Source organism: Ruditapes philippinarum, unplaced genomic scaffold (assembly GCF_026571515.1).
Source record: "Ruditapes philippinarum isolate M1 unplaced genomic scaffold, ASM2657151v2 ctg57_1_1_1_1, whole genome shotgun sequence".
In the NCBI taxonomy this organism is placed as follows: domain Eukaryota; kingdom Metazoa; phylum Mollusca; class Bivalvia; order Venerida; family Veneridae; genus Ruditapes; species Ruditapes philippinarum.
In genome coordinates, this window is record NW_026855294.1 from 685436 (window position 1) to 711271 (window position 25836).

General features: G+C 33.1%; 1 protein-coding gene across 3 annotated transcripts in view; it reads right to left on the minus strand.

The window, feature by feature from the left end:
* Positions 1 to 12237, minus strand: part of LOC132742812 (zinc finger homeobox protein 4-like) — a 145966-nt gene extending 133729 nt beyond the window's left edge. Inside the window, exon 1 of one of the 3 annotated variants that reach the window (XM_060731302.1) lies at positions 12093 to 12237. The gene's annotated coding sequence lies outside the window, so the exon portion shown is untranslated. Of the gene's footprint in view, positions 1 to 5781; positions 5919 to 12092 lie in introns of those variants that run through there. The other 2 variants (XM_060731295.1, XM_060731296.1) reach the window with 2 other exon arrangements.
* Between the last annotated feature and the right edge of the window lie 13599 nt (positions 12238 to 25836).

Here is a 25836-nt window from a genome sequence, read left to right on the forward strand (position 1 = left end):
TCACATATTTGAATAACATCAAACATGTTACCCATAAGTAATATCTTATAATATGATTTAGGTAACATTTTATTTATAGGTACTATTTTATATGTAAGCAACATTTATACATACAAATTACATTTACAATGCAGTTATAATTTATATGGAACGCATCTAGGTAAATTACGCCAAATATAAATATTACCAAATAACGATTCGTCATTTTCTAAATTACAGTGAACCGTAATAAAGTTAGTTACCAAAGAGCTCGACATAGTTTCATGGTATAGGGTACATGACAATGAAACTTTGGCATTTTACTGTATTTATTTCCAAATAAAAATTACTGCACAAAGAAAATAACATCTTTAATTTCTTCAATCAAATTGGTCACGCGTGACTAACATATAGGAAGCTGACATCTCGCATTTTTTTTTCTTATCGGCTGAATTTCTTTCCGAAATGACAATTTCGCAAACAATGAAAGCTTGACGTCTCACCAATCAAAGTGCAAGAGTGTAATTACGGGTCCTTGCTATATAATTAAAGGCTGAAATAACATTTAATTAACCTCTTGAAAAGCAAGTTTTGGAGGGAAATTTTTACAAATATTGTTAAATAGGAAGGACTCAACAGGTTCTGTCAGTGTCTTATATTTGAATGAAATGAGAATTAATTGAGAAAAAAAAAACGGTGAAAAAACACATTATAAAAGGTGAAGTTATTTGTTACATCAGAGTTTTTAATTTTTCTTCTTTTTACATTTTAAATTGCAGAAAGAGATAAACGGACTTGTTTCATTGACACGACTTTCAGTAATTCTCTAAGTAAACCAATATATAGTCAGATGCTCATCATAGTAAGAAATATTAGATGCTCACTGATGCTCACCTAAGATTAGGAAACAAGAGGGCTATAATGGTCCTTGGTTGTTCACCTGAGATTCAACGCTAAAGTTTTCAAACTTCAGATATGCTGATGGCTGTTGCAAAATTATATACACTGAAGATATACTGTATAAATCTTTATCATTTCTTGAAACACAAGTTGCTCCAAAGAAATAATAGTAATTCTGTGACTTAAAAAACTTCAGAGTTGTTATATTTTTATGCCCCCTCGTACAAATCATATATCCTCTTGTTACGATACTCTTTCTATTATCTAATATGCCTGGCTGTGAGCAGCTTTGCAACAATTCTATATATGTTCACTTATACTTACATGTCATGTTAAATTATAATGTAAGCTTTCAATGCAGTAAACATATACTTTAATTCCTTCCAATGAATGTGCAGAACTCCTTAATTTATGCTATTTGGCATCATTATATATAACAGTATAATTAAAGGAATAAACAGTATGAATACAGAACAAATAATAATTGTTATTAAAGACAATGTGAATATCCCTTCAGAAAAAAATCTGTGAAGGTCGCGAGAACAGATCTAGTTTCTATGCTCTCTTTTTTTTAAATTTCATATAACACTAGTAAGTATACAAAAAACATGAAAAATAAAGAACTGTTTTTATGCTAAGGCATTTTTTCCTCAATAAGTATTGGGTTTTCACATAAAAGAAAAAAATATCTACAGATAAAAACAATGATTTCATATTCCATTTATGTGAATATCAACATAAACACAAATCATGACACTTCTGTTTTGACATGTTCCTAAAAGTTATTAATTTTCTGCAGCACAAAGCCTTTGCACAAGGGTAAAAAGAATGATCCCACTATTTTAGGAAGAATACCTTTACTAAATTAAACTCAAGGTTGACATTTGTTAAATTAACTATAATACATAGTATACAGTTTAAGAACTTACTGGCAGTAAGCTCAAAGATAACAAAAGCACCAAATTGGTACAGATACTCAAAGGTCTAACAATTCAACCCCCGCACCCCACCATACTCCAGAAAGAAAAAAAATTAAGTCAAAGGGAAAAATGCAAATGCTTTCCATCATTTTTATTTATTTTCGCAAGAGATATAACAAACCCTGTATTTAGGGTAAAAAATGGATCCCTAGTGTATTCCTCATTTAGGGTAAAAATGGACCCCTTATTAAGTGATCTTGACATCTCTTTACCCTACTGTTAGAAAGAGAGAAAAAACACAGCTGGGTTAAATAAGACGTACCTTTCACTTATTTTTTATTTTTCTTAAACCACAACTATCAGTTTTCTTATTTAAGCATGACAAAGTTTGAACTATATTATGATTTTGAGCTTGCTTGGTTGTTTTCAAAGTTAATAAGCCGTGTACATGATCTGCAGATGTCCTCCACTGTTTAGATGACATTATACAAGTAATTAAATTTTCAGCTTCGAATTTATTTCCGAATTAAAATTAAAAAAAATCAAAAAAAATCAGGAAAATTGTTGTGCAATTATTTACACTTGAAAGTGAAATACATGTTTATCCATTATCATTAACAATCTTTCAATCATGAATTTTTAGATAGTTATAATTATTGTATTCATATTTTGATATTTAATGCAAAATTTCAGCGGAAGTCCGAAACTTGAGAATGCCATAGTTCTATGTACACGAAAAGCTTTTTTTTGTGTAATATTTATTAAGATCATGTTAGTTTTGATAACAGCATCGTTCCAAGCGCGTAGAACCAACCAATATTATATAATTAGGAACGACATTGAATATTACCATTAATTTAAGTTGTTTTTTTCTTTTACGACCCACAGCAAAATTCCTTTTCAGAAGCTCAGTTATTGGGAGACGGCATTATATAGGATGCAATTATTGGTTTGAACCCATTGTATAGTGTAAAACTATGTTCTCTATAGCAATTTGTTCCGTGTGACGATGATGCATTTCGAAACGGGTTTTTAACATCAGGTAAATCATAGCCTTAATTGTCCTATATGCGATATGAGAAATAATTAATATAAAAATTAATTTTTAATATGCATTTGATCCGAATACTATAAACATTGTCAACAGTATTTATTGCATAAATATTAAAAATGGTTACTAAAATTAACAAGTGTGTTTTAAATGTAATAAAATCAAAGTCATTTCAACATGTAGTTATCTTGTATAAAACATAAAACTGGTTGAAAATGATACAAATTTTTTTCAAATGTTAAGGTTAACACTGTTAAACTTGTTTCAGGCTTTTATAATGTTGAATTACCCATGTGCCCCACCATGTATTATTTCAAGAACCTGCACCTGAGAATCTAACATCTTAGTAACTTTTTAGCGGATAGTAAAACAACTTAAACTCATGTGATGACAAAAGGAACCACAACTCTGTATGAAACTAAAAGGTCTATAGATCTGCTTGGTATGAATAGGCGACTACCATGGTTGATCAAAACAGCCATAGTTCTAGAAGGGCTACAATTTTGGTAATTAACAGGGGGACATAACTACCAGTAGCCTATAGGAAAAGAACTGTAACTCTGGTATGAAGAAAAAGGACCACAGCTTTGGGTAGTAGTGACAGGACCATAACAGTTACTTAGAGGATGACAGCCTTGTGATAAAAGAGCCATAACTCTGACTGGTAATTTGTATGGCGACATCCTGTTCTGGTGAAGGGCCTCCACTCTAGTTGGTAAGGAAAGAACCACAATTCTAGTGGGTAGTTTAGGAGGACCACAACAGTTTCTTGTGTTGTCAAATTACTCACTATTGAGATTGAGTGATATAAAACTGCTTTCAGATTATATAAATATCAAAAGGTCATATTGACCCCACTGCTCCAATATTAACAACAATTTCTAGACCTTTTAAAATACTCCAAACTTACTACCATTTTAAATAAATAATAAATTCATTAAAAACTATATAGTTTAACAGCTAAATTACAAGTTCCTACCCTATAAAGTGCCTTAACACAAAGATGTTAATTAAAACACATAATTTACATTCTCAGTATATGGCAAACACCTTAACTTCATTCAAAGCAATCAAAATGAGAATAAATTAATTTAACTACATAATATCAATCAAGTTAGGCAATTTAATTATAAGTTAAATGTTATGTGATAAGATCTGATATTTAAAGTACAAATTGCAACATAAGGGCATAAATGGGGTAATAAAAAGAAAAAAAATTGATAAAAAAAAAGAAAAATGTGTTTATTATTATAATAATATTAAAAGGCTGAATGAGCATTTAGGGACAAATAATGACAAAAGCCTGTATTAGGGAAAATGGGGCAATGGGCGAGTGGGGACAAGTAATGTCAAAGATCTATACTGGAATAAAATGGGGTTACAGCGGGATAAAAGGGGCAAAAAAGTCAAGAATCTAATATTATTTGGGAAAATGGGATAAAACGACAACAATATCAAAAATTTACATTGGGAAAATATTGGATAAGAGTTTAATATAATTGGGGTAAATGGAGTAAAAAGGGTCACAATTAGTCTGTACTTGTCTTATGTAGTTATCTCTGCAACCATTTTGAGATATCACCAATACATCTTTCCAACGTTTCAATTCAGCAAAAATGATAAATACCTTTTTTTTCAAACATTGAATTTGAAAAGTAATTTTGTCCTACCACCTGTGTTTATCTAAATTAAGATGCCCACCAACTTTTTACTTTGATATCTGTCTAGATGAATAACAACCCATTCAAAAGTCCTGTATACGAAATTAACTATAATTAATGCAATATAAATTTCAATGTTAAAAATGAATTTTAATGAAATCTCAGAGGCAAATTTGCTACTTGAATAGCTAAACATTTTGAATATTAATTACACCCCAATTCAGGGAGCGTCAAAAGACAAGGCGGTTAGTGAAAACCAAAATTGAAAATATGCAAATTACTTGAATACTAAATATCTACCCTCAAGAAAAAGAAAATAAGTAAAAGGATTTGATATTTATGAAAAAAAAAGAACACAAGTATTTTGAATACCTGAATGAGCAATTAAATATAAAAGGTGTGAAATCCAATTTATCATCTAAATTTTATGACTAAACTTTATGACTGATATATTTTACAAAAATAAACTATCAAATCATCTGTAATCTATGCGTATATATATTTCAAAATTCCTGGTAGAAACATTCTGACCTTTGACCTCCAATTATGACCTTGACCTTAGAGCTCCTAACTAGAGACAAGGAAAAACATCAGCTGCATAATAAGACTTACAAATTATTGAAAAATCTATTAATTTTTACATTTGACCTCCAAATTTAAATTTGACCTTATGACCTTGTGAAGGTCATACTATGTGGATTGATACATCAATCGTAAATTGCTCTATCAGTCCACTGAGTTACATCAGTTTTGCTTTAAATTATCTAAATTATGCTTTTAAAAAAAATGTCCATGTTACTGTATTGTAATATAAATTAATAAATATCATAATAAGTCATTCAGCATTAAACCCTATAACTGGTGGAACCAAAAGGGGATTAAACCATTGCAACCAGTATAGAGTCAGGCCAGCCTGCACATCCATGCAGTCTGACCAGGCTTTATACTGTTGGCTGACCAATTTCAACCTTCATCTTGATATCACCAAAATTAGTATTGGACAGTACTGAAATGGAAGCTGGACAAGTCTAAGAAATTTTGCAGGATGAATTTATTTGTCGTCTGTTTTTCATACATAACTTTTTCTCTTTACAAGATACTATTGCAGTGCAAATATTTATTACAGCATAAATTTTCATAATTGCAGCAATAAAAAGTTAAAGATTTTTCTAACGCCATAAATTAACTACTTTTACACACACATAAAAATCTATATTGAAATTTAGCTTAATTTTCACTTAAACTTATCTAATCACAAACAAACTTCTACCTGAAATTGATACTCGGTACTCCGAATCACTTAGAAGCACCATGAAAGCTTCTATCGCCCCAGATCAGACGACATGTCAAATTTCGTGTTATCCTTTTGTTGGCTAAGAATAGAAGTCATTGAACACCAAAAAGGCGGTAAATAGTTGGTAATACGGGTTTACAAATGATGTCAATACGATATGATCGCAAATACGATAACTTTTTATTGAACCGTCAGTCGTTTCCCAATAACGTGCCGATCACAATGGTGAAATATGCAACAGTTGCAGAGTAAGGTCATTTAAGGTTAAAAATAAATGTTTTGAATAGTAAAAAGGGACAAAAAAAATGAATTAAATGCTTGAGTACCATCCGCATTCTAACGTTGATAAAAGGGTGTTTTATTACATGCTTTTTTTGTTTTTCTCCCCCAGATGTTTGTAATATTGGTATGAAAATGTAATCATAAACAAATTTTTTTTTAGGGTAAAAAACACTAATTATTATATAATTTCCTGCTTTTTTCCTTATTTAAATAGAACTAAAGCTTATAATGGACAATAGACTGAAATAGTAACAGAATAATTTATTCAAGTATGAATTATCATATCTTATCACAAAAACTTCAAAATTCTATAAAATCGTCTTTAATATATCACAACAGGATGATGATAAATGATTAAGGAAGAAAAAAAAGGGGAAAAGTATCAAATTATTAAATACTGAAATTTAAGTAAATTTGGATTTTTTTCTCTCTATAATTCAATCTGTTCTTAAAAAATATCGCACAATATCAGGTCAGTTATTGTTTGTGAAATGTTATAGCTAAGGATGTTAATCCAAAAATGGTAAAAAATATATATGATGAAAAAAAAAAAAAGAAAGGAAGATTTGTCTTACAATAACAGGCTATAGATACAACAATACAATCTCTATAAACTTTTATTAATACAACTGTTCCTATGGAAAAAAGCAACTTTTTAATCATCCGTGCCCACTGCAAATCAGTTTGCACCGAAACATAATTCTGATCTCACAAACCACTTTAAAAAGGTCAAAAACAACTTTAGTCAATTTAAAAAGGCTGGATTAATTACTTAGGAGACCGCGGTAATCCTGGTGTATCTTCCTGAGAGCGTTTAAATACAGATAACAAACCAAGGGGTTTAATGACGGGATCCTCACCAAATTTATAAATTAAAGTCTTTAATTCCTTACGATTAAACAAATCATAGACAAACAGCTCAAAATTAAAAACATTCATCACCGAGTGTTTGCATGATTCGTCCATTATATGGTTATCGCTTAAAATTTATCTTCATTTCGAACTTATCTGGTTAAAATTAAACAATTTAGATCTTTTGAGGTCGAGTTTTGGCTGATTTAACAATTTATCACCAATTATCAGCACTTTTTAAGTCTTTCCGAATCTCTCCGTTCTATGTATTTATAAGCAGCTAGTAATAATAAATGTAAAATAACCCCATTGCATTATCCCCTTTTGTTAATTTTTCCTTGATTCAACTCTTGTTAATCCCCCCTACTCAAAGATAAGAGGTCAATAATGATATTTATGACTGCCGTTATCTTTCCGAAAATTTGGGTCGTCGTAAAATTTTTCAAAATTTTTTTTTTTTGATTGTATTGGGACTAATCAGGAACGTTTCCTCTGTCTCGTCGCTGACTTTCAAAGATAAAATAATAGCCAACTATCTTCTTAATATTTGCTTAACGTCATCGTCCAAAGACAGGAGTAAACTTTAATTAAAACTTTTCGTATCATTCTAAAACAAAAAACAGTTTTTTGTCTTTATTTAAACTATCAAATTCAGAGTTATAAATTATCTTAGATTGTTGATTTTGAAAAAATAAATTACCAGGCACTTTTGTTAAACTTTGTCCATTCATGCCTTTTGTGATTTGTAAATTTTCAATGATTAACTGTATTAAAATAATAATAAAAAAAAATGTATGACATCAATAAAGGAAGCCTTAAGTCATATGGGCAGTACAACCACCAACCCTTTGTTGTTTGGTTTGAACATATTTATTTTTTATCAAGTAACAATATTACACATCAAACAAAAATTTATACAAAATCATGATAAAGTGGATTGAAATGGAACCTTTATTGTTTAGTCAGATTTTTATACAAGAAAAGCTAACACATGGCAGTCAATTGTAAAAGAGCTGGAATTAGGTCCAGCTAGACAGCCTCAGGTTCAGAATCGGTCCCATAGACTGCATACATGAGCAGCCTGGTCTGGCACTATACATGTAACATAGAAAAAGTAAATCATAAGCACTTGTGTTGACATATCTAACAAAAATGAAAATTAATGGCTATATATAAAAGCTATATTCTATGAAAAATTTTAAACATGGAAACTCATTGGCAAAGCTTCACAGATTTTTTTTTCTTTTCAATGCACCTTAATAAAACTTAATTTACAAAATGCTTATTAGCTTACATTACATTTCCTGCTGTATTAATTTTGAAACACAAAGAAATGATTATTAAATTATCTTCAGAGACGGCCAGGAATTGTGGGTAAAAATTTACGAGACATAACAGCATTAAGTACTGAAGGGTCTTTTACATTTTTATATCATATCAAGCACTTATAAATTCATGGATTTGGGCCAATTCATCCTATAGGCTTAATGAATGATAATAAATCAAATCCAGTTTTTGTTCATATCAAATTTTAATCTAACAACACAGCTAATCAGAGGGAATTTTCCAAATTATATTTGCATGTGGAAACAAAAGCACTTCTGTTCTTACAAGGTGAAGTTTGGCAGTTTTAATTTAGTTGTTTTTTTTTCAAATAAAAAACCCCCAAACTCTTAAAAGATACACAATTATAACTAGATCATTATATAACTATAATATGGAGAAAAAAAACTGTAAGGCATGGCAGAAAAAACTCCTGAAGAAAAAAATATGAACATTAAAACTAATTTTCTAGCATAATAGAAAACTTTGTAAAGGAAACTTGCACTGTTATCTTTAATCATCAAAGCTCTTTTTTGTAAAATAGAAAAAAAATAACATTAAAAATAATTTAAATTTGCTTTTTTATACTTTCTTGATTCATTCTTTTTCAAAATTAATGTTAACAAATTATGTTAATGTTTTGCTTTGGTTAAACTTCGTACCAGTGTTTCACTCATACAGCATTTGGTACACAACCTTTACAGAGCAATGCCTTTTGGGAGACAAAGGTTTTGGTTGTTGCAGAGCTTTTCACCCTAAATTGTGAAGGGGCCTTGGCCTTTTTTTGTTATGTTGATAAAATATAATTTTTCTTGAAATTATGAAATTTTAGCATTATTTGCCTGTTTATGGAAAAAAAGCTCTGGGCATACTTGTTACTTCTGTTGTAAAGTTGTTCTTGCTCTACAGAGTGCTGCCTTACAATGGTAGCCCTTTATTCATCCCCTACTACACCACCATTATGAAGCAAAGTCTGTCTGCACATCTTTGCAGTCCCCCCTTTCATGCTGTCTTGTCTATGCCACCATTATGAAGTAAAATATGTATGCACATCTATGCAGTGTCGCAAGAGTCTATACTACTGACTGTAAAACTTTATCATTTCAATATCAAAATCTTCACCATTAACAACAGACAGTTCCATAACTCAAGGTAAAACAAAGACTTTTTAGGGTAACACTGGCTCAATGGTCCAGTGATAAAATTGATCAACAACAAATCCAGGGATGGCTAGTGCAATCCCTGCTATCCTTGCATTTCAAACCTTTAGCCTGCTGGTAAATACAAGATCTACCCGAGTAACCACTATCAAACAGCAAACTTGTGCCCTCTGATTATTTTCAGCATTGTTTGCTATTCAGTCAGTACTTTTTTTTTGAGTTTTCCCCTAAAAATGATGAATTATCTTGTCCTGATAAAAAGATGGACTAGTCCATTTGAGATATCTAGGGCGGTAAGGTTTATACTTCTGCAATGGAATAACTTCTGTATTTGTTGCACTTTCCTCCACAACAAGTCTTCTATATTATGCCAAACATGTAATGGATGTGCATACTGGCCTGGCTTGATGCTGGTGGCGAAGACTTATCACTTTCGGTTCCAGCAAGGTAAGGTTTAACATAAAGTAGTAGTGTTGGTTCATACAGAATTGATTTTAGTTTGAATGTGTTGGAAGCTATAAGCTTATACACACTCTTTTGAATCTGCTCCTGGAATCAACCAGTACTGTGCAATCAGTGTATAGTCAAGGAAACAACAACTTACCCCTGACTGGGTTTAAACCCATGCAGCCAGCCATCATTAGAAAGTATGAGCATAAGTACAAGTTTATACCAATTTAAACACTTTCCTGCTACCTTAGAGGTATCTACAAATTTCAATTGCCACTATTTATCTGATACAATCTAAAATAACATAAAAAAATTAAAAAATATGAAAGTAATTGAATTACCTTCCTTTGCAAACAAAAAGAACAAAAAAATAAAAATCCATTTGTTTCTATGTTTAACGTCATTAGTAAAAATTGGAAATAAAATGAAAATTGGGACATATTCTTAATTCAGCCAGGTTTAACATTTTAATTACAACAATTATGCCCCAGAGGAATTTGACATCTAAATTGAAACTCTTAATTGATTTAATTTTAATAGGAAAATCACTAATTAAGTTCATATATAAACAAATCTGTAAAGTGGTAGAGAGATGGGGGGGGGGGGGCATTAATCCTGATAAATGAATGATTAATAATTGGAAAATGATCAACACTGCTAATGGAAAATTTTCCAAATATTTATCCAGTGAAGGAAACAAGCACTTCATCAGAGATTAAATACATTCTGTCCACGATTAGTGCTATACTTAATGAATATTGAAACTCGGACCACCGGTATCAATTTTCCCTCTTCATTTTTTTTTTTAATCTTATACTGCATTTGATTTTTAGCATCAAATATTCATATGACATCATTGAAGTAAAAAATGTAGCCGACGTAGCTTTCAAACTTTAAATTGGAAAAAAAATGCCAGAGATGTTGAATTTATTAAGTATTTTTATGGTCAAGTTAAGAAAGTTATAAACTTAATACCTCATATGATCAATGATTTGGAAAATAAAACAGTCATATTTGACTGTAAAAGTAAATATTTTATATTACTCAGTTTGGAATAGCCTTTGTTTAAGGAGGCCAGACAGAACATTAAATATTCTAAGAACTTTAACTTGCCCATCTAAGACAAGTGGAATTTCTGTGAAGGACAAGTGACTTCCTCATTTAGGACATGAAGAATAGGACATGTGACTTGCCAATCTAGGAAATGAGACTTGCCCATCTAGGATATGTGACTTGCCCATTTACGATATGTGACTTGCCCATCTAGGATATGTGACTTGCCCATCTAGGATATGTGACTTGCCCATCAAGTATGTTACTTGCCCATCTAGGACATGAGACTTACCCATCTAGGACATATGACTTGCCCATCTAGGACATGTGACTTGCCCATCTAGGACATGTGACTTGCCCATCTAGGACATGTGACTTGCCCATCTAGGACATGTGACTTGCCTATCTAGGACATGAAGACTTGCCAATCTAGGACATGTGACTTGCCTATCTAGGACATGAAGACTTGCCCATCTAGGACATGAAGACTTGCCCATCTAGGACATGAAGAATTGCCCATCTTGGACATGTGACTTGCCCATCAAGTATGTTACTTGCCCATCTTGGACATGGAGACTTGTCCATCTAGGACATGAGACTTGCCCAATTAGGACATGAAGACTTGCCAATCTAGGACATGAAGACTTGCCAATCTAGGACATGTGACTTGCCCATCTAGGACATGTGACTTGCCTATCTAGGACATGAAGACTTGTCAATCTAGGACATGAAGACTTGCCCATCTAGGACATGAAGACTTGCCCATCTAGGACATGAAGACTTGCCCATCTAGGACATGAAGACTTGCCAATCTAGGACATGAAGACTTGCCAATCTAGGACATGAAGACTTGCCCATCTAGGACATGAAGACTTGCCCATCTAGGACATGTGACTTGCCTATCTAGGACATGTGACTTGCCCATCTAGGACATGAAGACTTGCCCATCTTGGACATGTGACTTGCCCATCTAGGATATGAAGACTTGTCAATCTAGGACATGAAGACTCGCCCATCTAGGACATGAAGACTTGCCTATCTAGGACATGTGACTTGCCCAGCTTGGACATGTGACTTGCCCATCTAGGACATGTGACTTGCTCAACTAGCATATAACTATCACAAAAGAAATATATATATAAACTTCCGGTAGTCAGGATAACTTACCTATCTTAAAAGTATTCCTGCTCTTTTAAACATCATCAAATCATCTGGGACAGTCGGTACAATTTTCTCACCTAGAAAATGGAAAGAAGCAGACGTCAATATTGCTTAATTTGTCAAAAACATCATCTTCCTTAATTACTTACAAAATGGGGAAAAAAACACAGAAAGTAAGTATGTGTATTAGCTAATTTTCTCCGAAACATTAATCAAAATTGGTATCTTTTCTATGTTTTCAATTTTCCCTTGTGCGTATAAACATATATATACACATATATATATCTACATATATCGGTACTTCACAGTACAATTACAGTATTAATACAGAAATTTGGAATATACAAACTAATTTGTAAGACGTAGCAGCAGACGTTCAGTGTTGAAGCCAGACTCCAGTACTAATTACAAGATTAAGATAAAGGTCACCAATTAGTATAATTAATGAGAATCACAGGGTTAACTTACAGGAAGTGCTTAATTAAGGAACTCCCGAACTTTTTTTTCTGCTCCATAAAATGTGCCAAATGATAACGTCTCTGAAGTAATTAAAGTTATCTTTTTGTCTTATCTCAAAACAGGATTGATTACAACCATGGTTGGGGGAAAAGGCTACAAAAATTATCTCAAAGTTTTATTATTAGATTATCGTTGAAAAAAAACCCTTAGAATTTCTATGAAAACTATACTGATTAATGAGAATCCTAGAATATCAAAAAATATTTTATTGTGTGGAGATAAAACACTGGTGAGTAGACAGGAAGAGGTTTTAAAAATGCTAGGGAGGAGTGCCATGGGGCAGGGGAAAGGAAGACACTTCTAGGGTGTAAAAAATGCTGAGAAGTGTCATGGGGCAAGGGGCAGAAATAAACACTACTGGTGAGCCAATAAAACAGGGTTTCCAAAATGTTGGGGAGGATTTCAACAGGGCAGGGCAGAGAAGAGATTTTTAGTGGGGTTTCACAAAAAATGTTGAGAAGTTCGATCAGGCAGCGCAAAAAAAGATTTTTAGTGGGGTTTGAAAAAAGCCCTTGAGAAGTCCCATGGGGCAGGGCAAAAAAAACAACTTTAGAGTGCCGAAATTTACAGGGCTTCAGAAATGTTGGTGAAAAGTGCCATGAGGCAGGACAAAGAATCAAACTTCAGTGTGCAGACCTTAAGGGTTTTTCAAAAATGTTGGGAAATAATGCAACGGGTCAGGGAGGAAGAAATAAACACTGGTGACCAGATGTCAGAGGGGTTTCAGAAATGTTGGAGAGAAGTGTCATGGTCCAGGGGGGGAGACATTGAGGGAAAGAAACTGAGTGCCATGGAGTAGATACAATGGCAGAGAGAACTGACAATAGATACCATTTTTGTTGCCTTTAAGTAGAACCATGATTCAGCTAAATAGCTTTAATACAGGCAAGATAAAAAGATGGCAAATTAGGCTTTTATTTCTCTATGCAGAGCAATGATGGTCAAATGATCCCTACAAATATTATTTTGTTTCAATTTTTAAGCTAAAAAATATTATAATTATATATGTCATTGGAATTTGCTTTCGTTTCTACAAAGGTGACACCAAGATGAAAAACAAAAAAAGAAATTTCTAAACACATCTCAAAAGTAATAATTTCTGAACATATTTAAAATGTAAAAATTTCAAAAATGCAACAATCACATTTAAACAATATGAAAACTATAGAAAAAAAAACAAACCTTTTTACTTTGTCTCCATCACATTTATCCAAATATCAGAAATTAAATATTTTATTAAAAAAAAAAAGGTTAATTCAATTTCTTATGAAATAAAAAAAATCTCCAAAACAGTACTGACGTTTGGTGATAAAAAAGCATATAACTGCTTTTTAGACTGATTCGTCACCAAAATATCATATCATATTGTCTTAAAATTGTATTTGATATAAATAGAAATCATTAAAAAATACCCCAACAAAACAACAACATTGAAATCAGCAAAAGCTGCGTAAACAATACCAAAGTGCAGCACGGAAATCCAGGCTGTATTTCATTATAGCCTTTTAATAACTAAATTGGCCCAATTATCTTTTCTAATTTTTCAGGAGCTCATCACCCACTTCCCAGACTTACTTAATCACCGGAAGGGTACTAATAGCCAAATTATCTCCCTTGACATTAAAAAAATGAAGATAAATTATTACCGTTTAAAATCATTTGTCTAATTAAGTCATGTATAAATAACCATCGCATCCTGTCAGATTTGTTTAAACATGAGAAATTACGAATAAAATACTGTATGTGAAAAAAAGGAAGCAAAAAATTCGAGACCATTTAACCGAACACTAGAATGGACTAAACGATGATTTTAGATGGTGTAAATGCCAAAGAGTTGATGATGAAATTATCTTCATTATCACTTACTGTCATTTACCATAATTACATACCAAAGTTAACAGCTTTGTCATTCTCTGACGACAGACAGATTCTTGCAGCATTTAAAACATTTTTGTAACATCACTGTATTAAAAGAGACATTCAATTATTCAAAAAGCCTGTACTATTAGCATATTTGAACTGTCACAAAAGCTAGCTGTATGCACAAATTTTTGTTAAGTGATTGTAACTAAGTGAACAATCTATGTAAAGATCTGCACATCAACCACTGCTAAGATGTCAAACAATTTTTCTGCTAAAGTCAATTACTTCTCTGACATTTTTACAATTAAAACAACAGTTATATAACCTCTCCTGGACAGTTTACTTAAATCATACAACTTGATAGTAACATATAACCTGCTCCACTTAAAATATATAACTTTTTTCAATCAACAGTTTTATAACCTTTTTATTTAAATCATACAACTTGTATGTTACATAACCTGCTCCACTTAAATCATATAACTTTTCCAATCAACTGTTTTATAACCCTTTTACTTAAATTGTACAACTTGATAGTTACATAACCTACTACACATTAATCATATAACTTTTTAAATCAAGTTTTATAACCTTTTTTTTTTTTACTTCAATCATACATAACTTGACAGTTATATAACCTGTCCCACTTAAATCATACAACTTGATAGTTATATAACCTGTTCCACTTAAATTGTACAACTTGATATTTACATAACCTGCTCCACTTAAAATATATAACTTTTTCAATCAACAGTATTATAACCTATTTTACTTAAATCATACAACTTGATAGTTATATAACCTGCTCCACTTAAATAATAGAACTTGATAGTTATATAACCTGCTCCATTTACACTATATATCTTTCCCAATCAGGAGATGTAACCATTTCACTTAAATCTTAAAACTTCTGTTATTGTTAGTTATATAATCTGCCTTAAATCATGTAAGCTCTCAAAATGACAGTTACCTATCTACTTTAATGATTCACCTTCTATGATATATATTTTAACTTAAAGACAGTACTACAAAACTTTTCCTAAATCTTAGTCACTGTCTTACTGTATGGATTTACTTTAACACTGAACAATCATTTAGAATTTAAACATGGCAAACCAGTCAGTAATTTTACAATTCAGGTATCATAATTCACATCAACAAGGGGCCGATGACAGTTGTATTGTGTGATGGGTAAACCTAGGTTTCCCGTCAACAATAACTCGGGTTTTCATGGGTGTGTGCCTGTGGCTTAGGGTCACACCACTCTATTCTGTTCCATAACTGATAAGATCCCATCTTATCGGCAGTTTACAGATTTTAAAACTATATTTTACTTTGATTGAATACTATCAGTTTGTAAAACGGCAGTTTGTGTAATAATATATCAAAATTTTAGATTTTTGACAGATAATAAAATTTGACGAAACATTCAAAATGTTATTTAAGGAAATTTAATTTTTAATTGCTCACAGACTATTTAAATTCTCACATTCAGAATAGAAAATTCATTAATAGGAAGGAAAAAAAATCAAATATTTCAAAAATTGCTTCATACCCTGTCACAATAATTTCTTTTGAAAGTGTCGTGGTAATTAGACGTTCCTTTCTTTAACATAAGATTAAACGATAATTCATGGCAAAATATCTTTTCATAACATGATAACAGGGCGACCTCTTTTACACAGTTTTATCTATTTAATTGTTCAACGGAATTAGATCAATAATATTTCTGATATATTTTATTGATCAGGTTTCTATGCTCGGCATTAAATTGCTATTGCCATGCAATTCCAAACCGGCAAATAGCAATAATTAATGATAATTATGTATTTAATTGATATAATTGCCGCTTATTATTTCTGCAATTATTACACAGATAATGAAGCTATCCTTGGCAATGATAAATGGCTGACATCGGACGCAATTAATTTCGGTCTTGGTGTAAAAGTTCCGATTAATTGCAGGATAGTGGAAATTATGTGTATCATGCATGCAAAACTTTTTTTTAAAAATTTCAATTATTTGGGCAAAATATTTATCATCTTGTAACTGCCATGCATTTGTTCAAATTATATTTCTAAAGTATTTCCAATGCGTACAATTGAACAAAATGATCAGGGCAATATTTTGTAATCTAATCTAACTACCCAGTCCTATCAAGTGCCAACTTCCCCTCCATAAAATTTTTATGTTTTTTAGGAGTATTTTTGAAAAGTAAATGTTAGTTTAAAAGTATATTTACTTATGTTATGTTTACAAGAGCTTGAAGTTTATTTAAACTACTATCCAGTACACTTCCTGGTACTAATATTGTTGTCATTTGAGGTATCATGTTCACAACCCTAGTAGGGCTTGAACCTTCATTTCCTGGGTAAACAGTATAGACTAAGCTATCTAAAGGCTAGTATGTTATTACCTTGCCTAAATCACAAAGTATGTTAGAAATAATGATAATTTGCCAATGGCATGATGATGCCATTGCCACCAGTGGCTAGTAGCCATGATGATAATGCCACCAGTGAATGGTAACCATGGTGATTATGCCATTGCCACCAGTGGATGGTAGTCATGATGATTATGGCATTGCCACCGTGGATGGTAGCCATGGTGATTATGCCATTGCCACCAGTGGATGGTAGTCATGATTATGCCATTTCCACCAGTGGATGGTAGCTATAATGATTATGCCATTGCCACCAATGGATGGTAGCCATGGTGATAATTTGCCTTTGCCACCAGTTAATGGTGTCTATAACAATAATGCCATCAACACCAGTGGATGGCCATAGCCACAAATGGATGGTAGCCATCATCATAATGCCATAACCACCAGGGGATAGTAGTCATGGTGATAATGCTTTAGCCAACAGTTGATAGCAGTCATGATGATAATGCTATAGCTACCAATATTGACACCAGTGGATGGTAGCCATGGTAATAATGCCATAGCCACCAGTGGATGGTAGCCATGATAATAATAACACATTCCAGTGGACGGTAACCATGATAATAAAGCCATAGCCACCAGCAGATGGTAGCCATGATGATAATGTTATAGCCACCAGTGGATGTTAACCATGATGATAATGCCTTTGCAAACAGTGGATAGTAGCCATGATGATAATGCCATAGCCACCAGTGGATGATAGCCATGATGATATAAAAACTAACCACCAGTGGATGTAAGTAACATTTAAAATTTGACAGGGCCACCAGTGGTTGGCAGATATGATATGGCTATCCCACCAGCGGTTCATAGACATGATGATATTACTATGCTACTAATGGTTGGTAGATATGATGATGTAGCTATCCCACCAGTGGATGGTAGATAGGACGATATGGCTATGCTACCAGTGGTTGGTAGATATGATGATATGGCTCTGCTACCAGTGGTTGGTAGATAGGACGATATGGCTCTGCTACCAGTGGTTGGTAGATATGATGATATGGCTATGCTACCAGTGGTTGGTAGATAGGACGATATGGCTATGCTATCAGTGGTTGGTAGATATGATGATATGGCTATGCTACCAGTGGTTGGTAGATAGGACGATATGGCTCTGCTACCAGTGGTAGTAGTAGATATGTAGCTATCCCACAGTGGATGGTAGATAGATGATATTGCTCTGCCTATCAATTGATGTTTTGTAATGATAAATACTAAAGAAGCTATCGTTTTCTAATCAACTGCCTGCTTTGCTGGAATAATCTTCAAGGGACCCCAGGTCTTCTACACTTGGAGCTCATAGCTAGTACTATAAAAGGGTCAGTGTGTTTTAATCAGTACATGTTTGGGCGGAATAATTGCAAAGGGACCCAATGTCTTCATTCTCAAAGCTCAAAAACACCCATTCCCTATAGTTGTTCTTCCACTTTTAGATTTCAAAGATTCACTACAACTTAACATTGCAGCAAATTTTTCTGTCTAAACTAACAAGCTGATGGATTTACCGGTACAAAACTTCAGATTCAACAAACAAATTTGCTGATAAAGTATCTTGGTATATGGCAGCAAGTTTGAGCAATTAATTTATGATCAATTTTTTTTTTTTTGCAATTTTAAAGACAACATTATTGTTATGCTTTAAGATTTCATATAAAAATATTAAAGAACTTCAAAAACTATGTACAGGAGGGTCTGTGGCCAAGGTCATTGACTTCAAACCACTTGCCTCTCACCCCTGTGGGTTTAAATCCTGCTAGGGACTTTGGATTCTATCATGTGAAGAAGCTATCAAGCAAGCTAACGGAACATCAGTAGTTTTACTTCTTACAAATCTTTCAATAATAACTGGCTCCTTTCCTAATAGCACAACTAAAAATTAGTGTCAATTTTTCTGTTTGTGTGTAATGGGAAATAGCTTACAAAAAATCATCACATTAGAGGTGGGCTGACCACAAACATGAAATGGTAAATAGGAAAATACTGACAGTTCGGCAAGCATAAAAGATAGCAGCAAGCAAAAGTGAATTTTGGAGGAATTTCACATATTGGTATGGGTAAACCCTTTACCCATGCTCCAACTGAAAGTGATAAGTCTTGGTAGCTTTTTTCCATATTTTACATTGAATTCCCTTAAAGATTGAATGGACTATTCCAAATATCCAATAAACAAATTAAGCAGATTTAAAGGCTAAATAGCAGCAAGGTGAGCCTAGAATATCTGGCCTGGAAAATTTGGTATCTGGCCACAAAACAATAAAATCAACAGCAATAAACCTAAATTGACCAAACAACTTTTCCATCATCTAGTTCAAATTTCAAACAAAACAATTGGTTGCTATAAAAATTACTTCATTTCTATAATTCTAGCAGAGATTTTCTTCCATACTAAACAAAAATCAACATATTATCCTGTCTCAAAATGATAGAGTACATGGGAAAACATTATAGAAAGTCAATTTATGCCATCAGTTATTAGATATTTTTGTTGCCCACCATTTCTCTAATTATAATCCACTTATAAGTATTGATCGGACGAACAAAGCTCCGATGATAATTAAGCTGCCCATTCTAGTCATTATTATGTCTTGTAAGATATTTCCCGAAGAAAAATGACCGCAACTTAAAGCACACAGATGTCTCGTTATCGGGCGTAACACTGTGATCTTGCATGAATGGTTATTCCGATGAAAGGAAAACAAAGAATAAAACAAATGTCAAACTATATGAACTAATGCATTATGGGTTTGATGCTAAAACAATTGAAATATAAAGTAATAAACAAAGAATATTTTTGTTTCATAAAGGCCTTGACTGTTAAAAAATATAAATTGTAATACAGGTCTAATATTCTGAAATTTCTGTGAAAGATTTAAAGATAACAAACATACTTTAATATCTGTGATGCTACCAGCAAGAATAGTATCCAACTTAACTCTTAAACAGCACATTGACCAATTTTAAACAAAATGCTAAACATAACATCATTGTAAACAAACTGCTCAACATAACATCATTTCAAACAAAATGCTAAAAATAAAATCAATTTAAAACAAAATGCTAAATATTACATCAATTTAAAAAAAGGGCTACACAGAACATAATTTTAAATAACATGCTAAACATAACCTCATTTCAAACAAAATAACATCATTTCAAACAAAATGCTAAACATAACATCCTTTATAGGACAAAATGCTAAACAAAAAATCAATTTAAACAAATTGCAAACATAACATAATTTCAAACAAACTGCTAAACATAACATCATTTCAAACAAAATGCTAAAAGTAAAATCAATTTAAACAAAATGCTAAATATTATATCATTTTAAAAAAGGGCTACACAGAACATCATTTCAAACAAAATGCTAAACATAACATCATTTCAAACAAAATGCTAAACCAAGTAACAAGCTACACTGATAAACATAAGTGCTAAACATGAAGACAATGTTGAACATAGTTAAAGGGATATTTATGCAAAATAATGACAAAAATATTAAAATGATCTTATGTAATCAAATCACGCTAAAATGACATTTCTTGAAGTTTCAGCATGAATTTCTGTTTAAATTCCATATATTTTGGGTTTGAAGCATAAATATATCTATATATGTTGAACAAAAGTTAGACGCCAATAGAATCCCCAAATAGTTTTAAAACAAGCCAGGTGACTTGAACAAACCCTTGAAGTTACAATAACAGATATTGTGGATATTGTATGATTGAAACAAGTCTAAGTCATTCATTTGACATGTTTTTTAACGTTTCCAGAGTTCACTTTGAGAACTATTGTGAAATCTAGCGCTCTAACCTGACCCACGCGGGTCAAGTTAGGAAACCAACATTTTATTCTTAATATTGAGAAAAGTTTTGTTCCTTTGACTGTCTAATATATTCATTTTGAGGGCATTTACAGAATAATGAATGAAAAATTCAAAACTAAGAAACGAAAATTTTGCCTGTGTCTCCCTTTAAGTGCTGATAAAGTACTCAAATTTGAAACAAAATGCTTAAATTTCAAAACAAAATGATGACATCATGCTTATAAAGTAAAAAATATTTACAAATAAACAACATACAGTAATTTAATTTTTTTTTTATAAAATGCTACATATGGTAACACTATATCGTAACAAGTATAAATTTCTCCTAAAATCATTAAAAGGGTTAAAATTGCATAACTTATGATATATTTTTTCTTAATTAATCATCTCAAAGTAAAAATATTACCACTTCCTTGTTTAATGTATCAGTAACTGTCTGATACTTCAAGCACATTTACAATTTACAGTGTTAAGTAATAATTGAACAATTCAATTTTTTATCAGAACAACATAAAAATTTAATTAAAATTATAGAAAATCAAGAGAAAAAAAAAAAAAATATATATTAGTAACTTAATTATTTTTCTTTATATCAGACTGCTATATGATATTTAAGTCATATTTCAGCCCCGTTTTCAACCGCATTTTGTCTACATTGATATAATATCGGCCAATATTTATACCAAATGCTGTGGTACAGTGCAGGGGAAGTAAACTGTCGCTCATTGATTTTTCATTGTATTCACTGGGGAACTATTTTCACAGTCATTGTCTGTATAATCCACGACCTTAATTGACCCAGAATTTTTCTGGACAGGACACGGGGCAAATAAGGTCAAATGCTTAGAAATTGCAGAGAATTTTTTTCTTTAAAAACTGTACTAGAAAAAATTCATGCTGTATTACATTTTACATAAATTTTTCTAAAAGAACTGATTTTTTAGGGGTTTAGCATAGTTACACAGAAGGAAAGTTAAAATCTGTTTGGCACGAAAAATTAAATTTTTGATTCTCGAAAATACTGTCTTGACATTACAATTACTTATATATTGTTATTTTGTTTTAAGTACTTAATAAATTCTACCATTGCCAAAATGAAGCCAAAGGTGCTAGAACACTTCGCTCACACTATTGCTTTAACCTACCCAAATTTCTGAAAAAATTTTTAATATAAAAACAATATCAATCTCCCATTATTAAGCAACTCAGACACATAATTATACAACATAACATGTACAAAGAATCGACTTAAACAAGAACACTGATAAGAAAATCAACCACCAGTAGCTACACTCCACTATTTTTGTTCCATGCTTAATAACATGGTCAGCCTAATTACCAAGTTATATGAGATTTGCTCTTGAAGCCCGTGACAGCCTTGACGCATAATTATGTACGACTAAAACAATTAGTGTTCAAACTTGATGATTGTAGTAATCAATAGTATCGCAGCAAATATTTCTCATTGATTCGTTTCTTTTTCTCTCTCGTTTTCTTAGATCATTATTGTCTTAATTCATATATTCAACATATATGGGTGCTTATTTGTGTATCGTTGTGTAAATAATTACTTAAAAATAATATTTGTCTTGTTAAATTCATGTAACAGGTTATCCTTGCTTTGAATTTCCAACAGTTCACAGTTAACCTGTTTATCAAGGGGAGTGGTGGTCTGGTGGGTGTCTGCCTTTCAACCAAAGGATCATGGGTTCGAGCCCTAATCATGTCATGACCATGTTTCTTCATATGACAACGGTACTGGTTGGTTCTAGGAAGTTGACTTGAAAGTGATTAATACAAGTTGAAATAACTTGTATCGCAATCGAGCTTAAATAAATATGTTTAAACCACACCCATTTATCTTCTGAATTTCTTTAAAGAACCTGTCAAGCTGAAATTTTCAGGATAGGACATTTGCAGATTAATAATTTTGGGGATGACAAGATGAAAGTTAAAAGTTAGTCAGCCACCAATGACAAGCCACATTAGACTGCACAGACATGCAGACTTGCCTTGCTCTAGTAAGTACCAAGCAAGTACTGGCCATTGGATCAGCCCACACATGGAGACTGGTTGACAGGTACCGGCCAGTGGATCAGCCCACACATGTAATTTGGTTGACAGGTACCGGCCAGTAGATCAGTGCACACATGTAATTTGGTTGACAGGTACCGGCCAGTAGATCAGTGCACACATGTATTTGGTTGACAGGTACCGGCCAGTGGATCAGCCCACACATGTAATTTGGTTGACAAAGTTACCGGCCAGTAGATCAGTGCACACATGTAATTTGGTTTGACAGGTACCGGCCAGTAGATCAGTGCACACATGTAATTTGGTTGACAGGTACAGGCCAGTGGATCAGTGCACACATGTAATTTGGTTGACAGTAGATCAGTGCACACATGTAATTTGGTTGACAGGTATCGGCCAGTAGATCAGTGCACACATGTAATTTGGTTGACAGGTACCGGCCAGTGGATCAGTGCACACATGTAATTTGGTTGACAGGTACCGGCCAGTAGATCAGTGCACACATGTAATTTGGTTGACAGGTACAGGCCAGTGGATCAGTGCACACATGTAATTTGGTTGACAGGTCCCAGCCAGTGGATTAGTGCACACATGTAATTTGGTTGACAGGTACCGCCAGTAGATCAGTGCACACATGTAATTTGGTTGACAGGTATCGGCCAGTAGATCAGTGCACACATGTAATTTGGTTGACAGGTACCGGCCAGTGGATCAGTGCACACATGTAATTTGGTTGACAGGTACCGGCCAGTAGATCAGTGCACACATGTAATTTGGTTGACAGGTACAGGCCAGTGGATCAGTGCACACATGTAATTTGGTTGACAGGTCCCAGCCAGTGGATTAGTGCACACATGTAATTTGGTTGATAGGTACCGGCCAGTGGATTAGTGCACACATGTCATTTGATTGACAGGTACCGGCCAGTGGATCAGTGCTCACATGTAATTTGGTTGACAGGTCCCGGCCAGTGGATTAGTGCACACATGTAATTTGGTTGATAGGTACCGGCCAGTGGATCAGTGTACACATGTTATTTGCTTGATAGGTACCGGCCAGTGGATCAGTGTACACATGTAATTTGGTTGATAGGTACCGGCCAGTGGATCAGTGTACACATGTAATTTGGTTGACAGGTACCGGCCAGTGGATCAGTGTACACATGTAATTTGGTTGAAAGGTACCGGCCAGTGGATCAGTGCTCACATGTAATTTGGTTGACAGTAGATCAGTGCACACATGTAATTTGGTTGACAGATACCGGCCAGTAGATCAGTGCACACATGTAATTTGGTTGACAGAAACCGGCCAGTAGATCAGTGCACACATGTAATTTGGTTGACAGGTATCGGCCAGTAGATCAGTGCACACATGTAATTTGGTTGACAGGTATCGGCCAGTGGATCAGTGCACACATGTAATTTGGTTGACAGGTATCGGCCAGTAGATCAGTGCACACATGTAATTTGGTTGACAGGTATCGGCCAGTAGATCAGTGCACACATGTAATTTGGTTGACAGGTATCAGCCAGTGGATCAGTGCTCACATGTAATTTGGTTGACAGATACCGGCCAGTAGATCAGTGCACACATGTAATTTGGTTGACAGGTATCGGCCAGTAGATCAGTGCACACATGTAATTTGGTTGACAGGTATCAGCCAGTGGATCAGTGCTCACATGTAATTTGGTTGACAGGTACCGGCAAGTGGATCAGTGCACACATGCAGACTGGTTGACAGGTACTGGCCAGTGATCAGTGAAAAATGTCCATCTAACTAATTGATGGTACTCACAAGAACTCAAATCAAATTATGTCTCATTAACATTTCCTCTGATTACATATGATTCTTTTTTGAGCTTAAAAAAAATTTAGACTTTCAGTATCACTCTTTATTGATAATTATATTTCATTTGGTCATTATTTTTTGTCAGCGACAAAACACAAAATTTTCATACAGAACTTTTTTTTCAATTCACGCCATTTCATTTTCAGAACTGTGATTATTTACCGAACATAAAAGGGTCTAAGGACATTATAGATGAGAAAGTGAGGAAATCTCCGAAGCAATTTGCATTAAAAAATGTGGGATTATGGGAGTTAATTTTTGGTCTACAACCTTAATTAGTCTGGCCGGCACTTTTTTCCCCCGTCATAATTGTAGTTTTAACAGCACGCAGACCCGTAGTATCGTACTTTTGTTCTAATATTTATCACCTTTTTTTAAAATAATTCTTTCAGACATTTTGATTATAAGTTAAGAAGTGCTCAATTTCTCTAGATAAAAAAAAAAATCATTTTAAGTTCATACAAAGTTAAAAAGTCATAAAAAGAAATTACTTATAAAATGAGAAGTCAATTTAGCTCCAAGCAAAAAATTCGGTTTTGATTTTGCTGGTCTTGAATCCAAGCCTCACCTGCATACAGTGGCCCCTTGTGGATGAGGGGTTGCCTTTAATGGTTGAGTCATAAGAATTGAAGCCACCATTTATTTCTGCGTGATTGTTAAAGGCGACTAAATGGGCTTGAATTACTGGAGTCTTTTAGCTCTAGCAGGTGAGGTTTGACCTCCGGTGTTGCTTTAAAGTTTGTTACACCTGAGGTAAGCCAAAATCATCTTTAGCCAACCAGCAGAATAGAGGCTTAGTAAATAAGACTGCAAGGATGTGCAGGCTGGCCTGGCTCTATACTGGTAGCAAAGGTTCTAGCAAGTTAAGGGTTAACTTTTACTTTCTTGTCAAATACCTCTAAAATATCTTTTGTGTCAAAACATGACAGAGGTTACAAATGTTGCATGTGACGAATTTATTTGTTCAAAAGAAAATGTCATTTTTCTTTTACAAATATAATTATGTATACATACATACAAAATTGATGATTTATCCATGAGAGACAGCTACTGTTCATAGATTTACCCATTTTAAGCTCTATTTGGCTCATAATTGGGCATACACGTTTATACAAACAATCTCAAGAAAGGTCTAGCCAAGGTTTTTTAATATTTAGTTTGGTAATAATCTATTCCTTTAGTTTCTAGAAACCCTTGCTGCAAGCAAAGT